Source organism: Engraulis encrasicolus, chromosome 18 (assembly GCF_034702125.1).
Source record: "Engraulis encrasicolus isolate BLACKSEA-1 chromosome 18, IST_EnEncr_1.0, whole genome shotgun sequence".
In the NCBI taxonomy this organism is placed as follows: Eukaryota; Metazoa; Chordata; class Actinopteri; order Clupeiformes; family Engraulidae; genus Engraulis; species Engraulis encrasicolus.
The window spans coordinates 8,354,538-8,367,037 of NC_085874.1; the positions used below are offsets into that span (position 1 = coordinate 8,354,538).

General features: G+C 39.7%; 1 protein-coding gene and 2 long non-coding RNA genes across 3 annotated transcripts in view; 1 reads left to right on the forward strand and 2 right to left on the reverse strand.

Annotated features, from left to right (window-relative positions):
* prkg3 (protein kinase cGMP-dependent 3) overlaps positions 1-12,500 on the reverse strand; it is a 38,370-nt gene that overhangs the window by 19,247 nt on the left and 6,623 nt on the right. The gene's annotated exons all lie outside the window — the stretch shown is intronic.
* Positions 264-3,763, forward strand: LOC134468968 (uncharacterized). Its single transcript, XR_010038919.1, has 3 exons — positions 264-933; positions 2,192-2,268; positions 3,050-3,763. It is a non-coding gene; the product is annotated as an uncharacterized LOC134468968 (long non-coding RNA).
* On the reverse strand, positions 9,308-12,001 carry LOC134468401 (uncharacterized). The gene is made up of 3 exons (XR_010038789.1): positions 11,732-12,001; positions 10,733-10,790; positions 9,308-10,310 (listed from the first exon to the last, which is right to left on the reverse strand). It is a non-coding gene; the product is annotated as an uncharacterized LOC134468401 (long non-coding RNA).

Here is a 12,500-nt window from a genome sequence, read left to right on the forward strand (position 1 = left end):
CCGATGTGGCCCCTGGGTCTCAAGTTGCCCTGCTCTAGCCATTGTAATTAGTTGTTGATAAGTGAAAAATAGCAGCTTTTGTTGTTTAGGGCGATTCATCAAAGTGCTTCAGGATGAAGAGAGGAAGGGCTTTGGTCTTTGCAGATAACTGTTACCCAGTATGGAGAGAGATCAGTATCAATATTAAGAAATGAATGTCACACCACTCACCAATATATTTCGTGATCCACAAACAAATGTAGTAACATTCGCAAATGTAATTCATACATTTCATGATCCACAAACAAATGTAACAACATTCACAAATATAATTCATGATGCACAAATGAATGTAACCCCATTCACAAATGCCAGCGCAGTTCTATTCATTTGCAAACCGGTCTACATATATTCGCAAACCCTATACATATTTATGACTTCCATTGTATTTGTGTGTGGATTTTTGAGACTGTCCTGACGGTATTTGACACACAAATGTGCTCAGCCAATCACATCAGCCGGCGTTCGAGCGTAAGGTTGAAGACATTGCGCTTCTATTACGCAGAGAAGGTTACTAGTGCGAAGCCACCATAGATCTGTATAGAACTACACCGATCCGAGGAAATAACCGGAAGTAGAGCCATTACTGAAGTGCTCCATGACGTAAACTCGGAAGCGTATGAAGTTACTGACTTTCACATCATCTTTGTACAAATATGTCTGGATCTGGACTAACGTGTGCTGTAATCGGATGTCACAATAACAGCAGAAAGCTAAAAATGTGGAAAAAGAGCGTATGTGCGCTTCATAGTCCACAGTTTAAAGAGGATTGTCCTTGTTGTGTGCCCTACGGTGTACACCGCTTCCCCGGCCGTGCTGAGGATGAAGACATTCGCAAGATGTGGATTAAAAACGTACACCGAAAGGACTTTGCCCCCAAACAAGTATTCAAGGGTATGTATTTTTATTTCTAGGTGGTTAGTGTAGTTAAGTATTGTAAGCCAGTGTCTATGTAACATAAACTGGTGGCAACAATTATTTCGCGATTCCCTGATTGACGCTCCCAACCCAGGACGCTCCCCTTTCATCTCGCTCCCACTAGCCAGACTATCGGTACCACCGCCATATGACGGAGCTAGTTATGTTGTTGATGTTAGTTTTTTGTTTCTAACCCTAACCCTAACCTTAACCCTAAACCTAACCCTAACCCTAACCCTAAATTGCTTGTATGTGGCAGTATATGATAATACGTGAAATATAATCGGGTGGGACCGCACGTCCGGGAGTGATAGAAACACCTGGGACCGCACGTCCGGGAGCGATCTCAGTTGGGAGTCTCCATCCCCTTACCTTATTTCGCTTGGCTAGCTAACGCTAGTTACGATTATTTAGCATTCTTTCATTAAGACCTAAGTTTCCCCAGGAGTGGGAAGAGCACCATTAGCCCCATGGTTATCTGTGCTGTGTGTTATGGTACATTTGTGTGCTTATGTTCGATTATTTGTGTATGTGTGCCCTTTGAAATGAAAATGTCACCCTGGCAACTTAGCTAATTATTTTGTTATGCTAGCGAAGTTTTGGCAAGGCTAGCCAGGTTACACTGACTTCAATAAGAAGTCAGGCTAGGTTTTGGTAGCACCATGAGCCCCATGGTTATCTGTGCTGTGTGCCATGGTACATTTATGTGTTTATTTACGATTATTTGTGTATGTGTGCCCTTTGAAATGGAAATGTGACCCTGGCAATTTAGCTCATTCTTTTGTTATGCTAGCGGAGTTTTGGCTAAGCTAGCCAGGTTGTGTGACTGACTTTAATAAGAAGTCAGGCTAGGTTTTGGTAGCTTTTGTTTTGTTCATAACCTAGCCCAATTTTATTTTCATCTCATAAATCGGCCAGCATGTTTGTATTTGTAATAATGTTTGCCATTCTATTGGAAATAAAGTGGTGGGGACAAGCTAGTTTAATCTCAAAAGTGGTAGGCCTATGGACATGTCCCCCAACACCCAGACTGAAAATTACACCCAGACTGAAAATAACCTTTCCTCAACAAAAGATAATTTTCGCTATCCAACCTCAGTGTACATGTCTTGCTTTGTCCTGTATTTTGTCTAATGTCTGTGAGAATGACTGCAGCCATGGCAAAGATAATTTTCTGTTTCATGTGTAACAGTCAAATATATTTTTTATCTCATCTTATTCCCACCCTCCTTAGGTGTGTGGAGTACACTTCCCTGACGGCAGACCAACGCAGGAACACCCATATCCCATAATATGGGATATGAATATAGTGTAAGTTTACATGTATATAACAAATAACTTAAGTGCTTTTTTCTTAATTACCTTAACCATATGTTGTTAAAGTACTTTTGGAGCGATTTGCCTACAGACGTTAGACTCTCTCCCATCTGCCACTTTTTAATCTAGGCTAAAAAAAAAATAAAAAATAAACACACACACACATTTTCTTAACTTAGTTATTGACTCTTAGTTGTTATGCTTTCTCTCCTTAAGGCTCTGCTTTTATGTACCTACATTGCCTTTCAACACTTGTCTTATTATTCCATGCAAGAGTCTACATCTGCTAATTGTAATATAATGCAGTGGTTCCCAACCTTTTTCTCAAGGGACCCATGTTTTTACTATTGTATGTTTTGGTGACCCAACCACGCGAGTGCCCGCACGAGACAGAGTCACAAGATGCCCTCTGTTTCCTGCGAAAACTAATTTTAGTTATTTTATTCTTCAATTCGTCTTTGGTCAAATATAGAATAAATGTTTAATGTAGCACTTACAATGTGTTGCTTCTATGCATTTATTAGTTAAATGCTTTGTCTTTTATTCAAAATGGCCTATATATATTTAAAATGAAACCCCTTAAAATCAAGAGGGCTCCGCGACCCCCTGTGGATCTTTGGCGACCCATAAGGTGGGTCCCGACCCATAGGTTGGGAACCACTGATGTAATGTAATGTGAAGTGAGATTGTGAAGTGTTCTGTAGGACAGTGGCGTTGTAATTAACTGTTTTAAAAGCTGTTGGCGTTTTTTGTTCCTTCTTATATTTATTCTCAGAAAGCACCATCATGTGGAAGACCACCCCCAAAGAGGAGATGTCTCCAGCCCCCAACAGAGAGACTTGGATTAATGTTGAGAGGATTATTGTTCAATACGGTGTAGAAACACTTGGTTCAGTTATATGTAGATATCTATCATCTTTCAAGAAATCCTTCATCCCCTCAGCTGTGACCATACTGAACAAGAGATGAACTGTCCAGCTGCAGCATGCATGTATTGTGTGGTCTTGTCTTTTTTTTTTGGTCAAGCCTTGTCTAATGTCTGTGAGAATCACTGAAGCCACGCCAAAGACAATTTTCTGTTTCATGGGTGTAACACAGTGTTTCGCAACCTTTTTTTAGGCGAGGCACCCTTTCAGTTCATGAAAAATTTCAAGGCACCCCAAACCAACAAGCCATAACATGGCATTGCATCCCATACCACACAAGCTTAGAAAAGTAGCACATTTGGAGAGGTCACACGACCTACGTTCGAAGTTGCAGCTGACTAGGGCGACCTATATTTACTTTATTGTGTGTAAATGGCAAATGAAAGATTCCACTGACTAGCATTAACTTATGCAATATAATACATATTTGTCTAAATTGATTATTTATTTATCAGCCACGTTTCCGTGGCACCCTTGAGGGTGGCCCGCGGCACCCCAGGGTGCCCCGGCACCCCTGTTGAGAAACACTGGTGTAACAGACAATAAAGTTGTATCTAATCTAATCATATCAATGAGAATCACTGCACCTGACAAAGGTATGACATACTGTATACTGTAGGCTTAAGTGCTGAAGAAAAATGAATTAACCTGGCGGTTTTGAAATGTTTATTTACACAGTTATTAAAATGCATACAGATAGTGCATTTAATATAGTTCAATACTGTGTGCTTACTTGATGGTTTTTTATATGTGCTGAACTGAAAAACAACCTAGCTACTTGTGCCCAATATCCAACTGCAGCATTGTAGTTGCAGGTGGGGGGTGATGGTTGTTCAAATTTGACACACACCTTACATTTGTCCACTTTACAAATGGCCCCATACACTAAATGACACTTGCTGGTGTGTTTTTTACTAGGCAACTTGTTATTAATCACTAATGTTCTTAATGTCATTTCAATGCAGCTCTTTGTGAGAAATCTGGGCAGCCATGGCCTAGTGCAGGGATGTCAAACTCAGGCCCGGGGGCCAAATCTGGCCCGCAGAGTAATTTCATTTGGCCCGCAAGATCATTTCAAATGTGTATTACAGTTGGCCCACATACACCATTAATATATAGCATAATAAGACCTGAACATAAAATGTAATATGTCACAAAAATATGAGTGGGCATAGGCCAGTAAAACAGCTCACACTACTGCAACAGAGTATCTGCAGGCACATTTGAACGACGATGGGAATCTGTTTGTGAAATTTAATGAGATTAAGTGTGTTTGCACAATTTTAGGCCGTTGTAAATATTGAGTTTGGCCCGCGACTTTGTTCCAGATTTGTATTTTGGCCCTCTGTGAGTTTGAGTTTGACACCCCTGGCCTAGTGGTTAGAGAGTTGGTCTTTCAATCTAGGGGTTGCTGGTTCGAATCCCCCACGACCTCTCCCTACACCTCCATCCATGGCTGAAGTGCCCTTGAGCAAGGCACCTAACCCCACATTACTCCAGGGACTGTAACCAATACCCTGAAAAATAATAGTTGTAAGTCGCTTTGAACAAATGAAAGCGTCAGCTAAGTGAAATGTAATGTAATGTAATGTAAAATCTTGCTGCAGTGTGTTGTGGAATAGACACAGGAGCTGACCTGTGGTGTCCAGTCTTAACAGAGAGCTGGTGCCACTGTCACACATTCAATTTAATTAATCATTATCCCCCTTATATTGATTGGGAAATGTTATACTGGCTTTTTTTCATTACCTCCTGACTATACCAGACATCATTTTTATCATTACCTCTGCCACATAATATGTGATTGTCTGAGTTTTGCAGTCTGTCTGTTTGTTCATCGCTGGGTGCACAGCTTGCCACTAAGGGGCGCCAAATCCTTACTTATTGCTGGAGACGCTACCACAAGGAGAGGACGGGAGGTGATGTCTTCTAAAAGGGCTGTGGTTAAGTAGCCTAAGCAATCAGCTGGTGCAACCCAGTCTTAACACTGCCTCAAAATATCAGTTCTTGAAAGGCACGATTTACATGGTGAAATTAATGACATGTTGAGGCCAACAAGGCTTTATTTTATCAGTTAGGGACACTGTGCAGGAAATGGTCAAAAAGGGTACTGCAACTATGCCGCTCATTGAAACTGGGCTGCCAATTGCCAAATTTGCCCTTTTCATGAACGTTTACTAAATAATAAACTCAGATTTTCTGTTATGGCCCAAGTACAGTCCTTTTTGCAGCTAAAAATGGCTATTTCTGGAAATTCAAAATGGCGGACAATGATGGAGGAGATCCCCCTTTGTATGTATGAAAAGTGCAATTTTTCCAGTCATAATGAATACTTAGAATTTGATGGTGGTGTCAGATTTAAGTTGGGTCAGAACTTCATTGCATGGATTAAAGCAATATATGACTCTCCAAATGCTACTGTATATACCAATAGTGTGGAGTCAGCCCCTCTGCAACTAGGAAGGGGCACCAGGCAAGGCTGCCCTCTCTCTCCATTACTTTTTGTCATGGCACTAGAACCATTTGCTGAGAAGATTAGAACTAACCCTCTGATAAAAGGAGTTACTGCACACACACACCATCATACAATTTCACTTTATGCTGATGATACACTATTGTTTATAACTGACCCTTTGTCATCATTGCCTCAGCTACTAGCGGACATTCAAACATTTTCTGAAGTTTCAGGTTATAAGGTAAATCTACAAAAGTCAATTGCTTGCCCGCTCAATATTATAAAAGATGATGACATAAAAAAAGAATGCCCTTTCTCTTGGTCAATACATGGGTTCAAATATCTTGGAATACAAGTAACACCTTCTTTAGAAAAACTATTTACGACAAACTACAACTTTTTGTTGGAGGTTTGTCAAAACAAGCTGCAGACTTGGACCACTCTTCCATTCTCTCTCATTGGTAAGATCAATGTGGTCAAAATGAGTATACTCCCTAGGTTCATTTATGCTTTTATTATGTTACCATGTCATGTCCCGTCTTCCTTTTTTAAGCTAATTAATAAATCTTTAACAAAATTTATATGGAACAATAAAACACCAAGGGTTAAGCTAGCTACTTTATTTAAATCCTATGTTAAAGGGGGGCTAGGACTCCCTAACTTTCAGTGGTATTACTGGGCCTGCCAGGTAAGAAATATTGTAAGTTGGAAATTAGAAACTAGCACTCTTTGGGTATCACTTGAATCATCAACATGTCATCCATTAGATATTATGTCAACACTTTACATTAAGACTCTACGTCTTCCGACAACTGTAGAAGAGTTACCTCCACTACAAGCTACTCTGAAAGCATGGCAGGACTGTAACCGGTTCCTAGATAAAGATAGTTTGATAAGTGTACATTCTCCCATTGCATCCAACCCAGACTTCTTAGCTCTTTCACAAACAAATTTCCGAAACTGGACACTTAATGGTTTGAAGACTTTTTCAGACATGTTTGACAAGGGTTCGGAGTCTGTGAAAACATTTGCAGACATTACTAGAGAATATGAAATTCCTAGATCAGATTTTTTCAAGTACTTGCAGGTCCGCCACATCATGGTCCATTTGCAAGAAAAGGGACAACTTAGCTTCTGCCCTACAGAACCGGAACAATTCATATCTTCGGCCTCCTCTGTTAAGGGGAAGATATCTCTTTTTTATAAAAAGTTATCTGAAAGATCACAGAACTCTTTTTTGCCATTGAAATCAATTTGGGAACTTGATCTAAAACATAATTTCAGTGAGAAAGAGTGGTTAAGAATGTGTACAGATTTCACCTCTCCCGTGGCTACAGATATTAAAATTAAGGAAAGTAATTATAAATTTCTTTACAAATATTATCTAACCCCAGTTAAGCTTAACAAATTTGATGAAGTAAATTCTCCTTTGTGTAAGAAATGTGGAACTGAACTGGGGACATTTATGCATTTATTTTGGGACTGCAAAGTTGAGTATTCTTTCTGGGAGAAGATTCACGAAGCAATCCAAGATATGTGTGAGTGCACTTTTGATCTCTGTCCTAGGTTGTATTTGTTGAATTATGGGTTGGGAAATGTGTTCCCTTACGCAAAGAAATGTGTTTTTGTAATATTATGTCACTTTGCCAGAAAATGCATACTCATGAATTGGATATCGCAGTCAGGACCGACTCTTTCACAATGGTTAGATCAGATAATACACTTCTTAACGATGGAAGAAAGTATAAACACACAACACCTGAAACAGTTGGATGTCAGGTCTACATGGTCCTTAGTACATAAATACATAGACACAGTAAAACTTACAAACCTAAGTTAAGCATATAGGGTAGACCTCTATGTGAAGTGGGTAGGAAATAATTGTATGTATTTTTTATTTTTTTATGTTTGTTTGTTTTTGTTGTTGTTTATTCTTCCTTTGTCTAGTGGACAAGCGCTGTCCACTTTGTGTGATGTTTGTGTGACATGTGTAAAAGTGTAAATAAAAAAATAAAAAAAAAAAAAAAAAAAAAGAATTTGATGGTGGTGGTAAGTATTCATGAAAAAGGTAACATTAGTGAATGAGTAGCATGAATTCTGGAAATAAACAACTATAAATCTTGCAGTGTCCCTTTGATGACAGAGGTTTAAAAAAAAAAAAAAAAACACACACACACACACACACATTACATTACATTACATTACATTGCATTTGGCAGACGCTTTATAACCAAAGCGACTTTCAAAAGAGGACATAATCAAGCCAACATCACAAGCAAATACAAAGTGCACAGGAGATATACAGAACAACAAGTGCAGTTGCAAAGAGGGTTAGTTTTTTTTTTTTTTTTAAATCATAAAGAGTAAATAACGAGTACACACACACACAAGCACCCACACACACAAACTAAACTAAACTAAACTAAACATCATGTCAGGAGTCTGCCCTGGGGCAAGGCCAGTTCAAGCATTAGTCTAGTAGATTCTCTCGAAAGAGGAATGTCTTTAGTTGTTTCTTGAAGGCTGCAAGAGATGTGCTTAGTCTTGCTGCCTCTGGGAGACTGTTCCACCACTTGGGTACCACAACGGAGAACAATCTTGACTGGGAGTACCTAGAGCGACTGGATGGCAGAGCCAGGCGGCTTGTGCTGGATGAGCGCAGTTCTCTTCCTGTAACATAAGGCGTTAGTAGGTCCTTCAGATAAGCTGGGGCCGTTCCTGTGATGGTTTTGTAGGCAAGGGTCAATGCCTTGTGCTTGCTTTCTGATTAGGCCTTGCCTAGAGAGAGAGAGTTTCCCTATTGCCAAGGCGGCCACCTTGACCTGAAAAGATAAAGATTCCCTCTTGTTAACGTAGGCCTAATTTCTAAAGATAGATATATATATATGCATGCCTGGTTTTAAATTAACAACCGGTCAAATGCTGGTGAAAATTCAGGTTCTTAATTCATTCGGCAGTTATATTTTCTTTGTTTTGTTTTTACTTTGTTACAGTTTTTGCCTAGGCTACTGCTTAAACACTATAGGCCGATGACCAAAGTAGCATATTGTTCAGTTGTTGGTACTATAACTTAAACACATGCTGCTTTACCTTAATCAAAAGTCAAGCATTACACTTTCATACCAGCTTTGCAAAGCACTTGTTCCTTTACGCAACACACACACTCCGGCTGTCTGCACACCATTTTATACACAAGACACTTTGTTCAAAAGTAAATTCACAGAGTGTCATTGTGAAAACACGTCTGTTAAAAAAACAAAACACACTGGATGTATGACGAGATGTAGACACAGACAATAAAACACATGCACCGTTTTCAACCATTTGATGATCTGGCTATTAGGCCCATGTCCCCCGGCGCTGTTGAGTTTCAGCAACTTCTGAATGTGTGCTCTGAGTATGGGGTTGAGTTTGATGTAGGCCTACAGTACAATCCAAAAAAAAGTGTTATGTTCAGGATCTTAAGTCTTTCCAACGTTTTACCTGTCAGGGCAATCACTGTGTGTCAAGCAGTACAAAATATCTTGGGCATAGTATCGCTGACAAGTTGGAAGATGATGCTGACATGTAGGCCTACAGACAGGGACAAGTGTAGTGTATGCCAAACATGTTTGTAAGATTTCAAGAAGGTTACACAGGCCTGCACAAATAGTCAAAATGTCATCAACATGTTTTAATCAACCTGAAATTACATTACTCAAAATTTTGAAGCATTTTAACCTTCTTATTGCACGTTCAACATGAATTCGGACATTGGCGAGACAGCGGGTTCTTGTGACTTCATGTTCTGATAGTTGTGTACATCCACGTGTAAATGCTGGAATAGCCAATGTCACTCCTGGAGGAAGAACATCTCCAATTGTGAATCCCCGGTCTGTCAAAATCTGATCACCAAAAATCAAATGTGACAGAAATCCACAGTTTGTGATAAAAGTGTCACTAGCTCTGCCACCAAACAGTTTTGACACATACATCACAAAACCATTGGGGGCTATGCAATAGAGGACTTTGTAGGTGTTGTGATGCTTATAGTTGCTGTATGTTTTTGCTCTTTTCCCCAAGTTCTTCGGTCTTTGGACAAATATTTCAGTGCAATCTATGATGCATGTTGCATTGGGATAGTGTTCAAGAAAACTTGAGGGTCTTACTCTATTCAGAGTGTCTCGAGGGAGCCAAAACATAAGATTTTCCCTTGTGAAATTGGCAAGTGTTGCTCTCCACATTGCGAACATATCACAGGCTGTAGCCAAGCCGAAGCCTCATTAGGACCAGCAGTAGCTGTTCATGGACTGGTAATTTGAACGTCTTCGACTGTGGAAGAAAGCCAATGATGGTGTTCAAAAGTTGCCAAAAGCTGATGATGTCTAGTCCAGTGTAAAATTTTGACACTTTATCATCCATGTCATGAGCTGACAGTGATGGTGTAGGATCTGTTTGTGTGCTTGCATCTTTTGTTGACTTCATCGAACAATAATCATGATCACTACGCTCTGGCCACTGAGTGCCAACATCACATTGGTGTGGAGACAGACTATCCTCCAAGCTATGCCCTACTTCGGTGTCAGAATCTGTCACAGGAGGCTCATCACATGGTCTCTCTGTTGGGGGCTGGAGACATCTCCTCTTTGAGGTGGTCTTCCACATGATGGTGCTTTCTGAGAATAAATATAAGAAGGAACAAAAAACACCAACAGCTTTTAAAAACAGTTAATTACAACGCCACTGTCCTACAGAACACTTTAAATCTCACTTCACATTGCATTATATTACAATTAGCAGATGTAAACTCTTGCATGGAATAATAAGACACAAGTGTTGAAAGGCAATTTAGGTACATAAAAGCAGTGGCTTAAGGAGAGAAAGCATAACAACTAAGAGTCAAGAACTAAGTTAAGAAAATGTGTGAGTTTGTGTGTTTTTTTTTAAATATTTTTTTAGCCTAGATTAAAAAGTAATGGCAGATGGGAGAGAGTCTAACATCTGGACGCAAATCGCTCCAAAAGTACTTTAACAACATATGGTTAAGGTAATTAAGAAAAAATCACTTAAGTTATTTGTTATATACATGTAAACTTACACTATATTCATGGGTGTTCCTGCGTTGGTCTGCCGTCAGGGAAGTGTACTCCACACACCTAAGGAGGGTGGGAATAAGATGAGATAAAAATATAATTGACTGTTACACATGAAACAGAAAATTATCTTTGCCATGGCTGCAGTCATTCTCACAGACATTAGACAAAATACAGGACAAAGCAAGACATGTACACTGAGGTTGGATAGCGAAAATTATCTTTTGTTGAGGAGGGGTTAATACTACAGACATGGGTGTAATTTTCAGTCTGGGTGTTGGGGGACATGTCCATAGGCCTACCACTTTTGAGATTAACCTAGCTTGTCCCCGCCACTTTATTTCCAATATAATGCCAAACATTATTACAAATACAAACATGGTGGTCGATTTCCGAGATGAAAATAAAATTGGGCTAGGTTATGGACAAAAACAAAAGCTACCAAAACCTACCCTGACTTCTTATTTAAGTCAGTCACAACCTGGCTAGCTTTGCCAAAACTCCGCTAGCATAACAAAATAATTAGCTAAATTGCCAGGGTCACATTTCCATTTCAAAGGGCACACATACACAAATAATCGTAAATAAACACACAAATGTACCATGGCACACAGCACAGATAACCATGGGGCTCATGGTGCTACCAAAACCTAGCCTGACTTCTTATTAGTCAGTGTAACCTGGCTAGCCTTGCCAAAACTCCGCTAGCATAACAAAAGAATTAGCTAAGTTGCCAGGGTCACATTTTCATTTCAAAGGGCACACATACACAAATAATCGAAAATAAGCACACAAACGTACCATGACACACAGCACAGATAACCATGGGGCTCATGGTGCTTTTCCCACTCCTGGGGAAACTTAGGTATTAATGAAATAATGCTAAATAATCTTAACTAGCGTTAGCTAGCCAAGCTAAATAATTGTTGCCACCAGTTTATGTTACATAGACACTGGCTTACAATACTTAACTACACTAACCACCTAGAAAATAAAATACATACCCTTGAATACTTGTTTGGGGGCAAAGTCCTTTCGGTGTACGTTTTTAATCCACATCTTGCGAATGTCTTCATCCTCAGCACGGCCGGGGAAGCGGTGTACACCGTAGGGCACACAACAAGGACAATCCTCTTTAAACTGTGGACTATGAAGCGCACATACGCTCTTTTTCCACATTTTTAGCTTTCTGCTGTTATTGTGACATCCGATTACGGCACACGTTAGTCCAGATCCAGACATATTTGTACAAAGATGATGTGAAAGTCAGTAACTTCATACGCTTCATACGAGTTTACGTCAGGGAGCACTTCAGTAAAGGCGGCCGCTCTACTTCCGGTTATTTCCTCGGATCGGTGTATAATACAGATCTATGGTGGCTTCGCACTTGTAGCCTTCTCTGCGTAATAGAAGCGCAATGTCTTCAACCTTACGCTCGAACGCCGGCTGATGTGATTGGCTGAGCACATTTGTGTGTCAAATACCGTCAGGACAGTCTCAAAAATCCACACACAAATACAATGGAAGTCACAAATATGTATAGGGTTTGCGAATATATGTAGACCGGTTTGCAAATTAATAGAACTGCGCTGGCATTTGTGAATGGGGTTACATTCATTTGTGCATCATGAATTATATTTGTGAATGTTGTTACATTTGTTTGTGGATCATGAAATGTATGAATTATATTTGCGAATGTTATTACATTTGTTTGTGGATCACGAAATATATTGGTGAGTGGTGTGACATTCATTTCTTAATATTGATACTGAT